General features: G+C 45.6%; 1 protein-coding gene and 1 pseudogene across 1 annotated transcript in view; both read right to left on the bottom strand.

The window, feature by feature from the left end:
• LOC126947204 (uncharacterized) overlaps positions 1 to 21069 on the bottom strand; it is a 279674-nt gene that overhangs the window by 120167 nt on the left and 138438 nt on the right. The window lies entirely within an intron of this gene.
• On the bottom strand, positions 17922 to 19869 carry LOC126947172 (testis-specific Y-encoded protein 2-like; annotated as a pseudogene).

Genomic DNA, 21069 nt, shown 5'->3' with positions numbered 1-21069 from the left:
ACTCACACCTATAATGTCTAGGCAGGCCTAAGGAATACTGCAGATCCTTTTGTATCCTTAAGGATTGCATGGTTTGCCTCTGGGGCTGTGCTTGATGTTTCTTCAGGCCAGCTCATGTCTGCCCCCTCCTAGGATCTTTGGACCCTCCCATGGATACCACTGAGAAGACAGGTGAGAGTCCATTGCCACTGCAATTCGAGAGATGACACCTTCTCTGCCAAGCTGCAGAGACTTGTCACTAGGCAATAGTGACATTCATTGTGATGCTAGCCAGAGCTTACAATCAGACCTGGTGCCCTGAGACTAGCGTATGTGCCTTCGTGGGGCAGGTTCTAACACCCAGCTGTCAGAGATATCAGCCTAGCAAGCAGAGGAAAATGGCACAGGCAAAGCTGGCCTGGTGTCTGGAAGAATGCTGCCTGTGAAAACTCACTGCAAGATCCTGGAGGCCCCAACCTCAGCACCCTGTAGGGCCATCTCCATGGTCAGATTCCACTGGAGGAGGTGGCATTTAGAGACTGTGAGGTGATTGCTGGAAACTCCTTTTCTGACTCCATTCTCAAAAGAGAATGTGTATGTGCAAGAATCAGAACCCACTGGTACTGAGATAGAGTCTGGTGTGTTGTTGGTGTTCTTTGGGTAACAGAATCATACCTGAGACCCCAGAGGCAGATGTCACTGAAAGATGGCTGTGTTCTTAACCTCACTGCCTCCATTCACCCTAGGTCTTTCAGTGGCTCTCTGGGAAAGGTAGAAACAAAGACAAAGGCAAGTCCGAGGTGGAACAATATTCTCACATCTCAGACTTGCCTCTTATGGGTCAGATGAGATGGAGACAGTTTATCAGAGGCCATCTATGCTGATGGCAAGCCTGAAAAGTCATTGTGGGGCACAGTGGTTTCCCCAAAAATGCAAAGAATAATAAAGGCTCATCAGAAAGAATAAGCAGCCTTGTGCTGGAATCCAAGCAATGTTCAATGATTCATGTCAGAGGACCCAAAACCCTCCTGCAAAGTGCAAACAACCTCAGCTCCCACAACAAGATGATGACTCCCAACTGGAAGGCAGCCAGTTTACTGGAAGTCCCTTTTCCTCTCTGATATTCCTGGCAGCTAAATAATCTGTTGTTAGAGAAAGTACCATCCAGCAACATCCCAATGAAAGAGGCCCTCCACAATGAGAAGGCCACGTAGACGAAAGGAAAGAGAGGCTACATTACTAGGGAAAAACCAGACATGTCTGGCTGCTTCTCATCTGACAGAAATCATGCAGCCCTCCAACAGAAGTGGAACAAGAGTTTCCATGTTGGCGACTGTCATGGGAATTTACAATTTTTAAAGTATCAAAGCTGCCCAGTCATTAAAACTTGACAGGGTTTAGAAGGAAACACTCATGCAATGGATTCCCTTGAGGGTCATTCTCCATGAATTTGGAAAGGTTTTGTGTGGATGTCATTTAGCCACACCCAGGAAACCCTAGGCCGATGAGAAACATGGAAGTCAGGAAAAGAAGAGGAAAGTGTGTAGGCCACATCCCACCCACCATCAATCCATTCCACTTCCCTTTGGTTCCGGGTATGAAAGCCCTCAGATTGGGAGTTTGCCAGGATGGCCCCAATTTCCACTCCAAATGTTCCTTGCACATTGAAATACTCCCAGCTGAACACAGGCCATGGTGTGGATTGCTTGTGCAATTAAGGAAATGCAGTGATGGATTAAAAACACTTTCTGATTCATCTGTCTTCATTCTTTTTATTTTTACAGGTGAACTTTCCTGACCCCATCCATCCCTCACCATATTGTATCCTCACCCCTTTCTGACCTTCTTGCTGCTCACACTTTATGTCACAAGATGAAATCCCAAGATGATAGGGGAGTGACCCCTCATGACATGGAGCACCTGCTCAGCTGTGAATTGAATTCAAGGTAAATTCAAGGGGTCCTGCAAACAGGATGGCTAGTGTCTCTCCCTGGTTTGGTCACAGAACAGCAAAACACTGGAAGATGTCTTTTTTTGGTGTGGTGATCTCACTTTCTTTCTATAAAACTGGCTTTTGTTTGTGCAGGGGGCACTGATTTTGACACTGGTGGGTCTGAGCCCACCTCCCAGTTCACTGTGCATTCATGATCCATAGGAAAAAAAAGAAAAAAAAAAAACCATGGAACCCCACAGCCCATGCAGAGACACACAGACAGACCAATATGAGTTTGGGAGACTCAAAAAAAGAAGTGCTAAGGTACATTAGCCACATTCCTTTAAGCCGACTCCACTTACAGGCGCACACACACACACACTCACACCATGCCACACACATGCTCAGACACCAACACTCACAACACTCCCATAGAAACACACAGCCTGGCGCCTCCTGAGGCTGAGTGCTTCTGCAGAAAGCTTCATCTGGGAGAGAGCAACCCCGGCGAACACAGGCAGGCTGTACCCAGAAATCACAGTGGAGCAAAATTCAAAAAATTCATCCCTACAATATTTAAGCAAGCCTCACAGATCCTGGAGATTTCTTTGGACCTACTTGACATTTCTTCAGGCTGACTCATATCTGCCCTCTCATAGGATCATGGGACAATCCCCTGGGTCCCACAGAGAAAACAGGTGAAAGTCCACTGCTGATGCAACTCCAGGTTTCTTTATTGCCAAGCCCCAGGAAATTGTTACTAGGCAATGGTGACAACCTTCTTTCTTCCCCCTTTTGAGACTCTAACTTATTAATGGGAGTTCTCACTCTTATCATCACTACCTAGGTCTTCCTGAAAGACAGATCTACAGTAGTTCTTGTAATATGCTTTTGCTGAAGCATTTTGATGCACCAAAGCAGTAACAAAGCTTCTCATTATTTGGAGGAGCATGGGTAGCAAGCAGGGCAGCAACAAGCAGGTTACTATTATCATTATTATTCCTATTATGAGAGTTTTAAATCTTCCTAGCACTGGAAACCATTTTCCAAGTACTGATCTAGTATCAAACCCATGCCAAACCTGTACAGGCACATGTGCCAGCTTTGTCATATCTCTGACTATATTTTTGGCTACTTGCCCTTAATTATCTATATGCAGACAGCAATTGCTTAGGTAAAATTTTCCACAGGCCCCTCTTTTAGCTGCTAGTAAGTAGTGTAGGGCAAATCTATTTTGATAGATAGCATTCCTCACCTGAGTTTCCTGTCTGGTTAAAACAGTCAAAGCTCTGCTGGTTTTATTAGTGATTATTTATAAGATAGTTTGTAACTGTATGATCCAGTTGAACATGTAAATGAGGGTTTAGTATCCCCATGAGTCAATCTGTGTTTAAGTGGCAGACCCATAGTACTGTATAATTATTTCAAAGGGCCTCTCATCATCTTTCCAATTACCTATAGCTATGCTCCTCTTTTCTCAGGAAGCATAGACTGGAAGCCCAGGAGCTCACCTGTTTTGATGGGCAGTAGGAAAAAGGAAGGTTTAGTGGTGCTGATAATACAACTACCTGCCCATTGGTCAGGTAACTTGCCATAGTCTCCAGGCCTACATATCAAGTAGAGTCCAGCGGGGACTATCCAGTCTTGATGAGACTCTGGGTGGGTCCACACAGTTTGCAACTTTGGAAACTTACTAATCGGATTTTTCTCAGTGTAGTTTAAAACCCACCAGGTGACTGTTTTTGCCGTTCTGTTATACAGGTTTTGCCCAAGGCAATGGGGCAAGATTCCCACAGGGAGGATGAAGTTCTGTCGTTCTCTAGCTATGCAATACTGCCCAATAGTTGAGTTTCTTAAAACACAGAAGTTACTAGTGTGGGCCTTCTGGACTGGGATCATATCGGGAACTGGATCAGTGGATACTAATTCTCAGGTTTCCCAAGGCCATTGGTCTACCATAGTGGTTCCCTCACATACATAACAGGAAGTAATATTGAGGGAATGGGCTACATTTTCTGCTAACTTCAGGAACAATTTCTTTGTTTTCCGTGGGAGCTCTGGTACTGGCACATTTGAATCATCATAGAAGGTCTGAAACACTGGTTTGGGAGAGCAGTTTCTGACCTCTCTTCAGACTAAAATATTTACTCGAGGATCCATTCCAGCTCCACTGATCCCTAGAGTTACATGTTCTCCCCTTTTTCAATGGCAGTTTAGGGGATTGGTGATATTAGTTATAAGGGGTTACAGTGGCCACTCATGCAAGAGGAATCTCCCTTTCCTTTTTGAAGCCATACCGGATCTTTTTCATTATTTTTCCAAATAGCCCAAATGACACAAGACCAGTAATTACATATTTCATCACATAGGCCTAACTCATGGCAAATATACTTATTCTTTGCTGTATAACTTTTTTCCTAATCTAGAGAGCCCATCCTAATCCTTGCTATTACTATTAATTGTGGCACAAGCATAAAAATTTAAGGTTATGAGTTTGGGGGTTCCTTTTCCTGCTGTTTTAGCTATTATTTTAATTGTATCACTTAGAAAGGGACCAGTTCTTAATCTTATTTCAAAGACAGTGATCATAGGAGGCTCAGATGGGTTATAGCACACATCAGATCGGTAATTTACTGGGCTGCACACTTTATGCTGAGGGAAGTTATACAGGCAAGTTCCTTTTGAAGTTCCTAGGCATTCATAATAACTATGAAACAGATACATTGTTTTAACTTGTTGCCCTACCTCAGTAACCTGATGAATATGCTGGAAACTGTCCTCCAAGTGGGTAAAAATCAGTCTTTATTATACAAGTCAAACTTTTAATGAGAATAAGTCACAGGATGAGTTTCCTCATGCTCTGGCTGTGTGCAGACCAGTCAGCTTCCTGGTGTGACTGGAACAGGGCTTGTCGTCTTTCTCAGAGTCACTTGCAGAGGTTGTCTGGGCTCAGTCTTGCCTTCCAGGTCTCAGGAACTGCAGGTTTTACATGACAGTGATGGGCCTGGATTACTTCTACCTTCATGGTAGTGGAAGTGGTCAAAATGACAGTTTGGGGTCCTTTCCACCATGGCTGTAGGGAGGCTATGTTCCAGGCCTTGATTCACACATGATCACCTGTGGAGAAGGGGTGAACTAGGGAGAGTAACCTAATAGGGCACCTCTAACTAACCCAAACTGAAATTGTTCGTGTAATTTTTCCTAGAGCCTATCGCTGTTGCTCTAACTCAACTTTATCTCTCTCTCGAGGAGTGCCTGGGAGTCCCCACAATATGGGAGTGTATCTATGATATAATATTTTATAAGTGAAACATCCTGCTCTTTTAGAAGGGGCACATCTAATCTTAAGTAATACAATAAGGTGAGCCTGTAACCATTTTAATCCTGTTTCCTGGTACACTTTCCCTAAACTGTTTTTGATATTTCTATTCATTCACTCCACCTTTCCAGACCTCTGAGGTTGGTAGGCTGCATGAAGTTTTCATGTGATTTCTCAATACCTTCGCTGTCTTCTGCACCAAGTCAGCTATAAACACCAGCCCATTATCTGAGGTGATTCGTAAGTGAAGTGCAAATCTAGGAATAAGATCTCAAAGAAGCACATGGGTTACTCCACAAGTTTTTTCAGTTTGTGTTGGATAAGCCTCTACCCACCCAGAGTAAGTATACACAAAAACTAGTAAATACATGTTACCTCAACACTTTGATATTTCTGTGAAGTCCACCTGGAGGTCTTCAAAGGGGGCTGTTCCATAAGCTTGTATGGCAGGCAGAACAGCTGTACCCTGTCTCACATTGTGCTGCTGGCAGGTAATACATCACTGAGTCACTGTTTTGGCAAGAGCTGACAAATGTGAGATATAGAAGTACCAGCCTAACAATTTTTCAAGTGATTCTTGGCCTAGATGGGTAGTTTCATCCACAGCCAGTACAATTGTGGCTCCTAGCAACTGTGGCATGACTATTCTTCTGTTTGGTAACCAGATCTATCTCTCTTTTGCTGTTGACCCTCTTTCTGCCTGGTAGGGGGTGAATGTTGCTTTTTAAGCCTCTGAGTCATCTCTAAATTCCCTAAAGCAACTGTGGTAGAAGTTCGTTGGTGTCCCCTGCAATGCATAACTGTCACCATTTGGGGTTTCCACACCGCTTGTAATAATTACAAGATTTCCTACTGATGTATTATGCCCTTTCCTCCAGAGCTTCACAGTCCCTTTTCTTTATACAATTCTCCATGCATTTGGAGGGTTAAGAAGGTATACTGAGAGTCAATGTAAATGTATACAGTCTTACATTCACTGAGTTCTAAAGCCCAAATTAAAGCAATGAGCTCGGCTTCTTGGGTTGAAGCATTCTGGGGCAACAGTTTGGCCTCAATGAGAGTGTCCAGGGTTACCACTGCATATCCTGCATAGCTCTCACCTTGTGGGTTGACAAAGCTGTTCCCTTCCACTTACAGTTCCCAGTCCACTGATGCCCAAGGCTGGTCCTGGAGGTCACATCTGTTAGAGTAAACTGAGTCCAACACCTCTGCACAGTTATGCTTGACAGGCCTTCCTGATACCGGGAGCCAGGTGGTGGAGTTCAGGTTATTACAAACTTCAATGGTTATGCGGGGATTTTCACAGAGCAAGCTTTGGTACTTGGTTTGTCTAGTATTCATTAGCCAATTATCTCCTTTGGTATCCATTAAAGTCACCATAGCTTTTAGGGGCCTTTATGTTCAGATTTTGCCCAAGAGTTAGTTTATCTGCTTCTTGTGCTAGCAGAGCAGTTGCTAAGGCGCTCACACACGGGGGCCAGCATTTAGAAACCCCACCTACTTGTTTAGAGAGGCAGCCACCGGCCTTGGCCAAGGCCCCAAAGTCTGGGTCAAAACCCCAACTGCAATTTTTTGTCTCTGACACATATAGTGTAAATGGCTTCGTCAGATTGGGCAGACCCCAGGGCTGGGGCTGACATGAGTTTCTTTTTTAATTTACAAAAGGCTTGCTGTTGTTGGGACACCCATTCAAAAGGTTCCTGGTCACCCTCCTTTTTAACCCCATACAGAGTCTTGGCTAGTACTGCAAAGTCTGGAATCCACAGTCTTCAGAACCTCACAGCTCCTAAGAATTATCTCACCTTCCTTCTGATCTTAGGCTTCAATAGGCTGCAGAAGAACTGCTTTATTTGACCCCAAACTGCACTCCCCCTGCCGGATAGTGAATCCCAAGTAGCGTACCTTCTGTCTGCATATCTGAGCTGTCTTCCTGGACACCATATACCCACAGTCCTCCAGGTGCTGAAGCAGGGCATCCGTCCCTCTAGCACACCCAACTCTCATGGGGTATCCCAGCAGGTCATCGATATACTCGAGCAAAATGCAGCCTAGGTCTTTGGCGGGGAACTTTGGGAGGTCTCGAGCCAGCACCTCCTTGAAGATGGTGGGGAAGTTCTTGACCCTTGGGGAAGCCAGGTCCAAGTGTAATGTGTGGTAACACCTGACCCAAGATCTTCCTACTGAAAGGCAGTTTCTGGCTCTCAGGAGATAGTTTGATGGTAAAGAAAATGTCCTTCAGATCCAGGTAGGTGAACCAGCTGTCTTCAGCTGACAATAACCCCAACAATGTGTACAGGTTAGGTACTGTTGGATGTAAAGTCACTGTAGCATCATTGATCAAGCACAAGTCCTGTACTGGCTTGCAGTCCTTGGTCCCTGGCTTGGGAACAGGCAGGAGGGGAGTGTTCCATGGAGACTGACAAGGGACTATAATTCCAAAGACTCTCAGGCATTTGAGATGAACCTGGTTACCTTGAAGAGCTTCTCTGGGGACCGGGTACTGTCTTTCCCTGACCTTCTGGGCTCCAGGTTTCACGTCTATGAGTGCAGGGACTTGGCTGACTGCCAGCCCTGAAGGATTATCTTCTGTCCACACTCTTTGCCAGCACTTAGCCTGAGTTGGTTCTATCTCTTGGCCTGGCTCAGTTAAGAAAAGTCTCCATTCATCCTCCCAGGGGATCATAAGGGCCATGAAGAATTACTTCCTGTCCCCTTAGGGCACAAGTATGTGGCACAAGTATGGAGCAAGCAGAAAACTTCTTTTGCCAGGACTCCTCTGGTTCTGATTATATCCATAATATTTTTGGATAAGGGGGCCACAGGTTGTTATTATAGAAAGTTCAGCACCAGTATCGACAAGAAACTCAATGTCTTTGGCCCCAACTGTCATCCTGACTGTGGGCTCACTGGGGATACCTGAACCCCATGCCCCTTAGTCCAGTAACCCTTCTGCCAGATTAAACAAGGACCCTTCTTCCTTGTTTGAGACCCTCTGGCTCAAAGCCATTTAGTTTCTCTTTTTAACTGGGGGCACTCATCTTTCCAAATCCCAATTTCTTTACAGTATGTAAACTGGTCACACTGCAGGCATGGTCGGTCAGACTGGAGGTTTTTCCCGGGACCCCCCATCCTCGGCCCTTCAGGGGACCTCTCTAGTAGCTGCAGCTAGCAGGTCAGGTTTTTGATTGGCTTGGCACTCACTTTCCTTGCAGATTTCTCTATGGCCTGCTGCATCTCTATTCACAAACACTGGATAGACTATTTCCAATAACTGAAGTGTTCACACCCACAAACTCAGCCTGTTTCTGAAGTTGTCCTCTAATGTCTTCTGTGCTTTGACTAACTAAAGTTACGTTAATCATATGCTGATTTTCAAGGCTTTCAGGATCACAGGAAGTATACATATGATAGGCCTTACATAATCTTTCATAAAATTGTGCCAGACTCTCTACATTTCCTTGAATGACTTCAGAGACTTCTTTTTAGCATTTATGGCCTTCTGAGCTCACTTCTTTAACCCTTCTAGAACTTCCCTCTATCACTTTAGACTTTCTATAACTTCCCCTTCATTTGGGTTCCACTGAGGGGCCATTTCTGGCAATTGGATCCTCACATATTCCTAGGGGTTTTGATAATTGACTGGAGCATGTTCCCCCAGTCACTTGGTTGCCTCCTGGAGCAACTTTTGCCTTTCATCTGTGTTAAGAGGTACACTAGCAACTGGTGGTAATGGACCTAATTAGAGTTGTGGGTCTGGATAATAGTTTGGAACAAATCAATTAAAGCTTCAGGCTTTTCAGTATCAGATTTTTTTTGTTTTTGTTTTTGTTTTTCCAATTTATGAGATCAGCAGTGGTAAAGGGTTGATACACAAAGGCAGGCCTTTCCACCATATGCCTGATCTTGTCTACCCCAGTATACTGCTGCTCCCTCAGGGGCATCTGTATCCCAGTCTTAGGTTGTAAGCAAGCTGCCAAGGTTGGGATTTCTCCCATGGTTTCACACCCTCGCTTTTCTACTCTGGTCAGCCTAGGGATGTGTGCGTCCTGTGGAGGCACAGGTGCTGTGGGTTTAGGAGTGGAGAGTCTCTCTTCTTGGTAAGGGGAGGCATTGTCAGTTTCATTAATAGCCATGAATCTTCTGATATGGGGTTGGACAGAACTTTAGGAGCTGGTTTCCCTTGGCAGGTGGAGCGGGATTCTTCCTTGGACATATGTCCCTTTGCCACTAACACTGCAGTTGCTGCCTGTCCTCTTAACCACTGTGGAGGGTCTAAAACCAGTTGTAAACAAGTGTCTGTGTATGGGAACTGGTCCGGGTGCCTTGTCTTACAGGTTATCTTGTGCCATACCTTTGAAACAAGGGACATATCTAGGCTTCCTTCTGATGGCCAGCCCACTTCTAATGCTGGCCAGGCTATCTTACACAAAGTTCTAAGTTTCCGGGGTCTCATAGTAACTCCATAATCTCTTGTAAATCCCTTCTTGAAATTGTTATACATAGTTCCTAGTGGGGTGGGCTTATTTGTGTCTGACCCATTTTTCTCCCAGGACAACACTCACACTGCAAGAGGGAAACGGTAATGGTCATTCATTTGTCTAATTCACACTAAACCATGTAACTCAAGCCAAGTCAAAACCAAAACCAAAGTGCTGATAAAGGCATGTCATGGGTGATCAGGCCATGCTTCCACTTAAATGGAGTGGGCAAGTTTCCAAGAATGGTCTTACCCTTTGCCAGATGTCCAGACTCCAAGTTCCAGTTCCTTCCATCGTTCAGCCACTGCATCAATCCTCAGTGGGGGCCTGCCATGCACTGCCTTGGTGAGGCATCCCACTGGGGCAATTGCCCACCCAGAAGCACTATCTGGATTTGTGTGGCTCAAAATGGATGGAGTCTCCCACAGGGATGATTCTCAGGGCAGTCCTAAGCTGCCTAAGGGACTATCTCAACTTTCCACTAGTCACCTTGCTTCCCACTCAGCAAACCAACAAATTTAGCAGGACAAGCAACAGACAAAACCCTTCTGACACCAGTTTAAAGAAGGAAGCAGTTTTATTGAGCAGGAAGTATCAGCAGGCTTGTGTCTCAAAAATTGAGTGCCCTGAGAGAGAGATTCCTGTGCCTTTTAAAGGCATATGACTCTAAGTGGTCCGTGTGAAAGGGTTGCGATCAATGAAGCAAGCATGGAGTACATGGCGGAGGCTGCATGCATTGACAATCAGGACAGAACAGAACAAAACAAAAGTTTCACAGTGCATTCTCATACAATGTCTGCAAACTATAGATAATACAAGCAGTTAAGTCAGGGGTTGATTTTTAACTACCAAGCCTGAGGTGCAGTGCAGGGCTGTCTGACTGTCTATTTCATTTCTACCTTTCTGTAGCTTTTGCTTCCTCTTTCTTTTTCTGAGATAGGAGACAGTAAGAGTGGTGGTCTCTTTCCTTACAAGCTGAAATATGGGCCATGGTATGGACTGCTTGTGAATAAAGGGAATGCAGGGATGAAATCCAAAGGACCTCCTGTGTCATCTGTCTTTATTTGTTTTGCAGGTGAAGTTGAGGGACCCCACCCACATCTCACCAGATTGTATCCTCAACCTTACTTGACCTTATTTCTGCTCACACTCTGTGTCCCAGGAAAAAATCTGAAGATGATAGATAAGTGCCCCTTCATGATGTGAAGCACAAGTTTGACTGGGAACTGAATTTGGGGGTAAATTCAAAGAGCCCTGTGGACAGGACTGCTAGAGTCTCTCCCTGGGTTGGCTGCAAGACAATGAAACACTGGGAGGTGTTTGGTTTTTTGGTATGTTGTGCTACTGTTCTTTCTAGAAGGGTGGCTTTTTTTGCAGGGTTAGGTGATTTGGATGATGGAGGGTCTCAGCCCCACTCCCAATTCACTGAAGATTCATGATCTGCAGAAAAATGAAAAACACAGAGTTCCACAGCCCACACACAGCCGTAAAAACAGGCCACAAAAAGATTAGGAAACTCAACACAAAAAGTGCAGGAGTTCATTAGACACACTCCTTTAAGCAAACTCCACTTACAGGCACACACTCACACACACACCATGCAACACACACATGCAGGCATCCAACACTCACAACACTCCTACATAAACACACTTCCCCACAACTCCTGAGGCTCTGTGGTTCTGTAGGAAGCCTCACCTAGGAGACAGCAACCCCAGGGAACACAGGCAGGCTGTACCTAGAAATCATGATGCGGCAAGATTCAAAAAGAATCACATCTACAACATATAGGCAAGACTGAGGAATCCTACAGATCCTTTTGAATCCTTAGGTATTTTGCAGTTCATTCCTGGGGCTCTACTTTCCATTTTCTCAGGTGGCTCATGTCTGCCCCTCTCCTGGGTTGATGGGACTAGCCCATGGATACCACAAAAAAGACAAATGAGAGTCCATTGCAAAGAGACAGCAAAATGGAAGGGGACCTTCTGTGTGTGTCCAGGAAGGCAATCTGACTGGACATTAAGGCCCACCTCACTATTGATGAGGACACCCTGTGTCTCTTGGCCCTGAGCATGTGCACACAAACACACACATTGCCTAAATGACATTAACATCATCACTACCTAAGTGATCTACAGATTCTATACACCCCTGTAAAAATATCAATGACTCATTCTTCATAGAAAAACAATCTGAGAATCCTAAATTTGCTATGAAATGGTAAAAAATCCTGAAGACCCAGACCAATCCAGTAAAAAGCAAAAAGCTGGAGGCATCATACTACCTATCTTCACAATATATTACAAAGTTTTACGTACCAAAATAGAACAGCATTGGCAGAAAAGCAGAGAGTTGAGCTTATGAAAATAGGGGCTAAATAAGAACTAAGCCAAGCCACTACATTTGAAGCTCACGACCTTTCCCCAAAGAAGCAAGAATGCACAATGCAAAATCAAGTATCTTCTAAAAACTAGGTTGGGGAAAACCTGAATATCCACACAAAGGATTTTAAAAGTAGATTATTTCTCACTAAACTCCAGTGTCAGACCTGAAGTGATAAAAATACCAGAAGAAATCACAAGGAAGAAGCACCATGACGTCGGTGTGGACAGTCACTCAAAGTGACTGCAAGAGCACAGTAAACACCATCAAAAATGGAGAATGGGGTCATATCAAACTGAAGTGCTTAGACACATCACAGGAAACACAATCTCCGATAATACCTAAGTAGAGGGAAGGGACATCTTACAGGATGGGAGAAATTATTGGATATATATATCTGTTACTGGTTGAATATTTCAGTACATAAGGAACTCCAGCAACTCAATAGCATGAAAATAAATGGGCTAAGGATGTGAATACTCATTTGTGAAACTTAAGACATACAGTTGCCCAGCAGACACACTAAAAAGTGCTCATCATCTGTAATCCATTGGGAAAATGCAAATCAAAACCACAATGAGATTTCATCTCACTTCAGTCAGAATGCCTATTATCTAAAAGACCAACAAAACACACACACACAAAAAAAAACCCCTCATTTCTGGTGAGAATGCAAAGAAAAGGAAATCCTTGCACATTTTTGGTGAGAATATAAATTAGTGTAGGCATTACAAGAAGCTTTATGTTTTTGGTTTAAGTAAAAAGAGTCTTCAGAAATCTACAAGTAGAACCACCCACCATATGATCCAGCAAATCAGAATACCTGGGCACACCCACAAGTACACAAATCAGTATGCTGCAGCAGTGCATGCACCCCTGCAATTATTGCTGCACTCTACAGTTTTGTTATATCCAAAATACAGAAGCAACCTGAATGTCCATCAATTGAAGAGTGAATAAAAAAATGGGGACACAAGCACAATGGAAAAACTGTGCTGCAAGAACAAAGAAGGAAATCCTGCCAGTTGTGATAACACATGTGAATCTGGTGAATCTGTGCATGCCATTTTGTTAAATGACATAAGCCAGGTAATAGAAAGGTAAATAGCACATAACCTCATTCCTATATGAAATCTAAAAAGTGACCCTCACAGAGGTAGTGACTCCAATGGTTGGGGTGGTGTTTAGTGAAGAGGGTGCACTGAGGAGATGCTGGATCAATAATACATATATCTAGCTAGAAAGGAAGAATAGGTTAAAAATATTTTCTACAGCATGCTGACTGTAACTAGTGATAACACATACTTTCTCTAAAAAATTGTAAGACAGTGTATGTCAAGTTTTATCATGACAAAAATGACAGGTATGTGAGGTCATGCATGTGTTGATTAGCTGGATGTATCCAACATATAACATATATGACCTTTTGAATATTACCCCGTAAGTTATAAATATGTATCACCTAATATAACAATTTTAAAAATAAACATACAATTTTTAAAATGCCTTAAGAAAATAAATGTTAAAAGTATTTTGTAATAAAGAACTGTTTTTCTTTCCTACCTGTATCAAAGTCTTTTTCATGACACAGGACAGAATGCAGCATCATTTGATAAGTTAAAAAATACATGTAAAAATAAAAATAAATCCAAACTTATGTGATCCATTGAAACACAAATTACAGGCCTGGAGACTATAGTCCTTGAATTAAAACCTTCACTGCTTGTTTCAAAAGAAGATATGACGAGGCAGAAGAAGATATGATGAGAAAGGGCAATGAGAACACTGTAAATAATAATACACCAAACTTCACAAATGAGTTAAAAGACATGAATATACAAAGAGTACTTCCTTTAGCCTCAAAGCCCTCAACAAGAAGTGGCTTTGACTGAATCCCCGACATGCATTCAGCTCGCCTGAACCTTTTGGTGAGGTTCTCAGACCATGATGTGCCCTTTCTGTATGCTCTCGTTTTGTTATTTCACATCACTTATCTGCAGCAGGTCATAACGAATCATGATTTTTGACATTGTTTGACACAACGAAGAACTCAGATTTGAGTTCATTAAACAATATTTATGACATGTCATGAAGAAATTCTGTATACATGATGTTTGTTAAAAGGATAATACAAAATAAAAACAGGGAGAAGTACATTTTCTTCATTTCATCATTGCTCTTGTGGTTACATAACACATATCTATGAGCTGTAGCTGCCTCCTGGAAAATGATCTGATACAATCTGTTGAAAGTTCTCATTCCACTTTGGGGACAATAGGCACAACGCACTTTTTCACTTTTCACCTTTTGGATATACTGAGTGGGACGAGTGGGATCCGTGTGATTTTTGGCTTTGCTGTAGCACAGTTATTCTTTTTATTTTTATTTTTATTTTTTTTGGTTAACACCATCATTGCAAGATAGGCCTGAAATAAATGATTCATTATGGCTCACAAAAAGAACTCGTCTTCATCAGATGAGATTTTTCATCAGAGGAATTTCATCCAGACATGAAAACAATAATCTGATGCTACTGCCAAGAGATTAAGAATTACAAACTAAATTGAGATAGAGGATAGGAAGATAGATGATGCAGATGGTGGCAGGGTAGGGAAGGAAGAGAAGAAAGGAATGAGGGGTGCAAGAGGAAGGAAAGAAACAAAGGAAGGGAGATAGAGTGATAAATGTCCAAAGACATAGAGACAAAATCTAGCATTGTTGTAGAGATAGGCATGTACAAATTAACAAAGGCAGTGTGGAAACACATCAGACAGAAACATACATGGGGTCAGAGAAAGATATAAACCCACAGAGAGAAACGAACATACACAAACACAGACATACACTTGTCACTTTAAACGTGAAGAAAACACCAAGACCCTGACAATAGAGATAACAGAGGTGCTTCAGAGTTACTGAGGTAGAATGCAAATTTGTCAGTGACCTTATCATCTGTGGCCCATGAGCACGGATATTCAGAGGAAAAAGCATTAGACAGACTGTATAATTCAGCATGATCTCTGAAAATACCTAAACAATGGGGCTCATGTGAAATCAGTAGACTGAATTGCATGTAAAATTTGAGGAAGATGCCCAGTCAGCCACATTCAGTCAGTGGTGTGGCCAATAAGGCTGAGCTACAGCCTATAGCACACCTGTCCATTATAGTCAGTTCCTGGTTTGCTGCCTGCTCTGGGAAAGCTCTTCCCTTACTACCCCTTTAAAGCAGGCTAGCTCAGAAACTAGCCCTGGGGTCTACTTATGGTCTTTCCTTTATCTATTTTCCTCCTAGAAAAATCACTGAAAGACCTTTTCCTCAACTTTTTGCTATGCATTAAATTTGGGGCAAGACCTTTTCAGATGACCTGATTATAGGTAAGTCCCCAGACATTTCCCAGTCTAAGTTGCCCTGAGTGCACACACCAATCTGCTGCTCCACTCCCACTATACAGTTACTCTATTGGACTACAGTGCCCTTTGATCTACACATGGTAAGATAGAGGCCAGTGTGTGGGAGCCAAACAGTTCCTGCTGTTTTCGGAATAATTTACTGAGAAAACCTGTTCCTCCCATGTTTGTGAGTCATGGGGACAGTAGTCAGAGGAGGTCAAGACTCCTACTAGAGAGCAACAGCTGTCCTCATGGGAGCAGGGGCAAAACTAAGCTATAGATTTTCAAAGCTCAACTGCTGATACCAACCAGGAGGTGTGGAATGCATATGGAAAGCAGCACAACAGATTCATTAACTCTGACTGTCAAACCCTCTCCCCTGAAACAACATAGCTCTTCTCACAGAAGCTGGACTGACCAGTCCATATGGGACAGGAATGTTAGCACTCTATTACTGTGTCACCAACAGATGCTGATGTTGGAAGTGTTTTATCTGGGAACAGGGAAGAAAGTGGCACACCCAACAGTGAAATCCTCCTCCCCCATCTGTAAGAGGCAAACCCTTGTCCTGCGCACAGATACAGATGTTCCTGGGAAGCAGCCAACCACTCTAGAATGAACACTGTGTTTTGTCCTCCTGTATGAGGCTTGTAACACATGCTCTGCAACTACGTTCTCTTTACATTTTTAACCTTATGCAAAATACACTGAAAAGGCAACAGAAAATAAAAGGGGCCTGCACTTCAGAAACAATCTGCAGTGCCAGTCACTGGGGAGAATAGAGCCTCACTAGTTTGCATGAGCACCAAATGCACTCCTACTGGTGTAGGCTACATACATTTTTGACTCCTCACATAATAAAGGGTCTTGGAGAAAAGCTTAAACAACTAAAGATGTAAACATCAACAAGAGTCTCCATAACTTGGGTCATCAAGTGACAGAGAGTCCAGGCGTGGATCCTCTGGGAATCTTACATTCCACAAATCCAACACATTCCCCCTCACTTCTGCATGTTTGTGTTTTGCCTTAGTCACCTACGCCAGAAAAAAAAAAAAAAAAAAAAGGCGTATCCTGAAACTCCTCTCATATGCCTCTGAAACCTTTCCCATAGTCCCTCCATACACCTTACATGCTCATTTCTTCTCATGTTGATGTGTGAGAACTCCTGACAGGCTGATTGTCCCAGAAAAGGTTTATGCATTCACCTTTAAAAAAATAACATGTGAATTCAACATGAAAGTTAACTTTAAGATTTTCATCATCCTGTGCTATCTCAATGAGTCTGATGACGTACAAAATGAAGGATTTTGGGGGTGTCTTATCCCAGCAAACTGGGCCCTGGATATCTTAATATCCATTACACCCTTTCATTGAACTATCTCTACCTCCATAGGATGAAGTAAGCTTCCAAATTAACTGTCTTCTCTTTCTTTTACCTCCCAGACTCTCTCCTACAGGAAGAATCCCAAAACATTGCACACTCATTCACTTGACAACTTCAGAGGCATGGCTCCGACACAGACTAGTCATTTCCAAGAAGAGAATAAAACATATAGATTGATCAATTCATTACGACACCCAAATCCAGGGGATGAACATACTCATACACACAGTCACACAAACACACAGAGTCACACATCCTTAAGAGTCTTTATTTTTCATTCAATACAATCAAATTCCCCACCCCCTTCCTGTTTGCATTTTTTGTGACTGGATCTGTTTGTCCTTTAGTTGCTGTTCCTAAGACCATGGTGAGACTGACATCCTGCACACTGTAGTAAGTTTTTAGGAGTTCTGCTGTTTTACGTTAAGTCCGATGCTCCACCATATTCAACCCAACATCTGCGCGTTCCCTAGAGAAACACAAACACATGTCAAAATGCATCTCCTCTGAGCCACCATTTAAAATGTTTTAATTTTACGGCCTGCTGAGAAAAGACTACCCCTTCCCCTTTTGTGATCTCTTCAACTTCCTCCTACCGTGCATGTGTTACAAACTATTCTCTGCAATACCTGCCCCATTTCCAGTATTCTCTGTGACAGGAGTCAGCTAACAAGACGCGTTGTACACTAAAAGCACACGGAAATCCGATGGGGTAATAGCTTAAGGAAATCCATCGATCTAAACAGTCCTTTGTGGTCTGTGGCAAGGAGGACAACCAGGCACATTCCGGGAGCCCAAGCTTTAGGGGTTGGTAAGACGACTCCCCGTCGGGTTGACGGCCATGGAACCAAGTGCCACAGATTGAAGGTAATAACTCGGCTTTACTTCTCAGTGAGTGTGGACACGCACTATGCTTCCCCGGGCTTAAGACTCCACAGTTATAACCCGCTTTGCAGCGCAGTGTCTCATGTGCCTTTTTCAGCCCAATGCCATGAATGTCCTGGATTCTGTCATGCTGTGTCTTCCTCTCAAGGAATTTCGACATGGATAAGACGGACCCCCAGGTTCTACATTTCTGAAATGAGCCTCCAGGCTCCCTGAATAGAGAGGTGTGTCAACACCCTTATCCTGGGTATCAGACAGCTCCAGTTCCAACTGTACGGCTCACCTGAAATCTCTGTTTCCTCTTCAGGTGGCTTCATCCTCCTGTAGTACTGCAGGGGATTGCGCCACAGGTCCTTACATAGGATCTGTCAGGGGAATCAACCGGAAAAGGCCTCATGAGAGCTCAGACTGGTGACCCAAGCAGCTGGGAACACACCGGGGTCATTCCTCATGTTTCCCAGCAAGGACCCACCTCAGCAATCCTACTGGATCCTGCGAAGTTGTGGTCAGAAAACCAGTTGAAGAAGTTAAGACCGCTGTTGTTGTGTCTGCGGCGATAGGCCTCAACTTCATAATCCTGACACCACTGAATTGGAGTGGAATGAGAAGCCCTGTATTCTACAGACAGAGGATGTTTTGGTAAGGGGGCTGGAACACGTTGGCACTGATCCACCCACCTTCCTCCTTCCACTACCCATCCTGGGAGCCACCTGTCACCTGTGACGTTCACGAGATATTCCTTGGTAATCACTTTATTCTGGAAGTAGGGGTTACTCCGAAAGAACAACATGATCTGGCAGAGATGAACGGGATGCTTCGCTTCTTTCACCTGTCCGGACAAGGTGGAGAAAGCTTAAACACCTTTTTGGCTGAGGTGCCCACTGTTGCTTGCAGGAATAAATTATCTCCCTTAGCCTCCCCCACTCAACCCTCCAGCCTTAGTCTTCCCGGCCTCACCTCCAAGTTGATCATGTAGCTCAGCATGTCTTCATCTTGGTCAGTGATCAGGGCCGACATCTGAGGGTGGTTTGCAATCTGATTGAGGTCAAAGAGCCTTGAGATGCAACGGAAAGAAAAGCTAGAAGCAACGGGGAAGGCCTAAGAGCACCCAGAGGGGCGGCTAGGGGATTTTTTCCGATCTGCATCCATGAATGACCTCCCTTTCTCCTCTCCCTCCCCCTGAATTCAGACCTCTCGGGTTTCACCGAGGGTGTATCATTGTGAGGCTGACCGCACTGACACGGGGAGGGGCGATATGCAGAGAACTGCCGGTGTCTGAGGCCTGGCAGAATCTGCTCATACCCGAAGAAGCCCAGTCCCAGATCGGACTGGCAAGGCGGAGCAGTCACAGTCCCTTAACAACAGCTTGATTCACAGCAACACGTGTTCTGCTGAGAACTCGCTTCTGCTCTTCAGAAAGATGCCCCAAACGTCTGCTGCTTGGCACCATGAAGCGTTTCTCTCACGCACGCAGGAAAATAGTACCCGTGTCTGCTCTGGCTTTCTTCAGCCACATTTGTCTGTGGAAACTCACCCGTGTTCCCCAAATGGTCACATCGACGCCGAGCCGCCCGTAAGTTCCTTACACTTCCCAAGAGCACCTCTCAACTGGCAAAGCAGAAGAAACACTGCAAAGGATACCACATTGGCCCAGAAGCCAGGCATGCTCTGGATGATGGCGCCTCTGCGGTCCAGGTGGGGCTTGCGCCTCCGCTCCATCTTTTCCCTCTGCTGAGAAAAGGCCTTCCTGGCTCGGGCATTAACCGGCTCCAGCTCCACCTGAACGGCCAGCAGCTCCTCCAGTGCAGACTCTGGGCTCATGGGCCCAGGGCCAGGCTGTGCCCGCTGGACCTGCTCCTGCCGCTTCTCGTCGGCTTCCTGGTGGGCCACCACCTCCACCTCCGCCATTATGTCATCCGCTCCCAGCACCGCCTCCTCCCCCAAAGCTACCTGCTCGCTCTGCGCCCCGGCCTCCCCCTCCTGTAGAGACTCCATCCTGAAGACGGTGCCCCCCTTCGGACTCCCACTGACCACCGCCTGTGCTGCCGGACCCTCACCGCAGGAACCCTGCCGCTGCCCTTCACCGCAGCCGGTGGGACGGCGGGCCCTCAGGGCGCATGCGCCGGGCTAGCAGGCGCCCCCTAAGGGACTGCACGCAAAGGGCGCAGGGAGCCGCGGGAAGACATGGAGACCAAAGGGCACCAGGAGCCCCTCCAAGACCGCGGTTCTCCCCTGGCGGCCAGTCAGTGCGAGGGCGGTGGGCGTCTCCCCGGGCAGCAGCAACCTAGGCTGGCCTGCAGTCCCAACCTCCCGAGCTATGCCTCCTCTGAGAAGCCCTCGGGGCTTGCGCCAGGTAGCGCTGCATCCAGGCACACGCGGGCTGCGTGGCCTTTGGAATCTTGGGCATGGAAGCCCTGTGCCCTCACTGACATCCTGAGTGTGGCAAGCCATTGACCCACACGGCACGTATGAAACATCTCACTTCACTGGGCAGGCCGGGTAGATGGAATGGAATACTGCAGATCCAGAGGAGAAGTCTCTCTGGCTGCTGGGGCGAGGGCAGCCGAGGCGGCCTGGGGAAAGTGGGTCTGGGCGGGCGCGTGGGAGGAAAGTCTCTTGGTTAGGCTGAGGTGGAATTCGTCTGCTCCAGAGGCCAGAAGGCCGGCACGCCCTCTGGCAGGTCTATGACAATACAGACTCCGCGTAGCAGGCTTCCTCCCGGAGGGTGCTGTACGGAAAGGAGCATTCCAAAGGGGCTCCCGTCCTATGCCCTAGACGTACCGGAGGCCAGCCTCCAGGGCTGGCCATGGACAGCCAGCGTGCACACCGTTGTGCACTGCCTTGCCGACCCAGAGGCTCCCATAGCGCTGAAGCGCCTGTCTCCCCCCTGCTGGCGCTGGACCCAAAGGGGTGTAGGCCCTGAGCATACATAACCTCCTTTGCACCCAAGCCATTCCCATAGGGAGCGCCAGGCACGACCCTGCAGCCCCTTCTACCTACAGGGCTTCCCTCAGGTGGACAGGCCCACCCGTCAGGAAGCCCAGGACAAGAGGACACCACACACCTGGACGTCAGCAGAGCGTGTCCAACATCCAGCACACAAGGGCCTCCTGCGGCTCCTGAACCCTGAGGAAGCAGCCGCCTTATATCACCCCGCCCCCCGCCCTCGGCCGCAACCACTTCCTCTGTCTCCTTTCCCTAGTTAGTGCAGGTTTCTTGGCCTGGCTCTCCCCACCCCAAAAACCACCACAGTTGTGAGGTTGCCTCCTCGACAGACAGCGACAGAGAAGCTCCAGATTCTCTGTGCTCTTGAAAATTG

The sequence above is a fragment of the Macaca thibetana genome, chromosome Y (genome assembly GCF_024542745.1).
Source record: "Macaca thibetana thibetana isolate TM-01 chromosome Y, ASM2454274v1, whole genome shotgun sequence".
NCBI classification, from domain to species: Eukaryota; Metazoa; Chordata; class Mammalia; order Primates; family Cercopithecidae; genus Macaca; species Macaca thibetana.
Note: the sequence above shows the minus strand (reverse complement) of the source record. Positions and strands in the feature narration are given on the sequence as shown.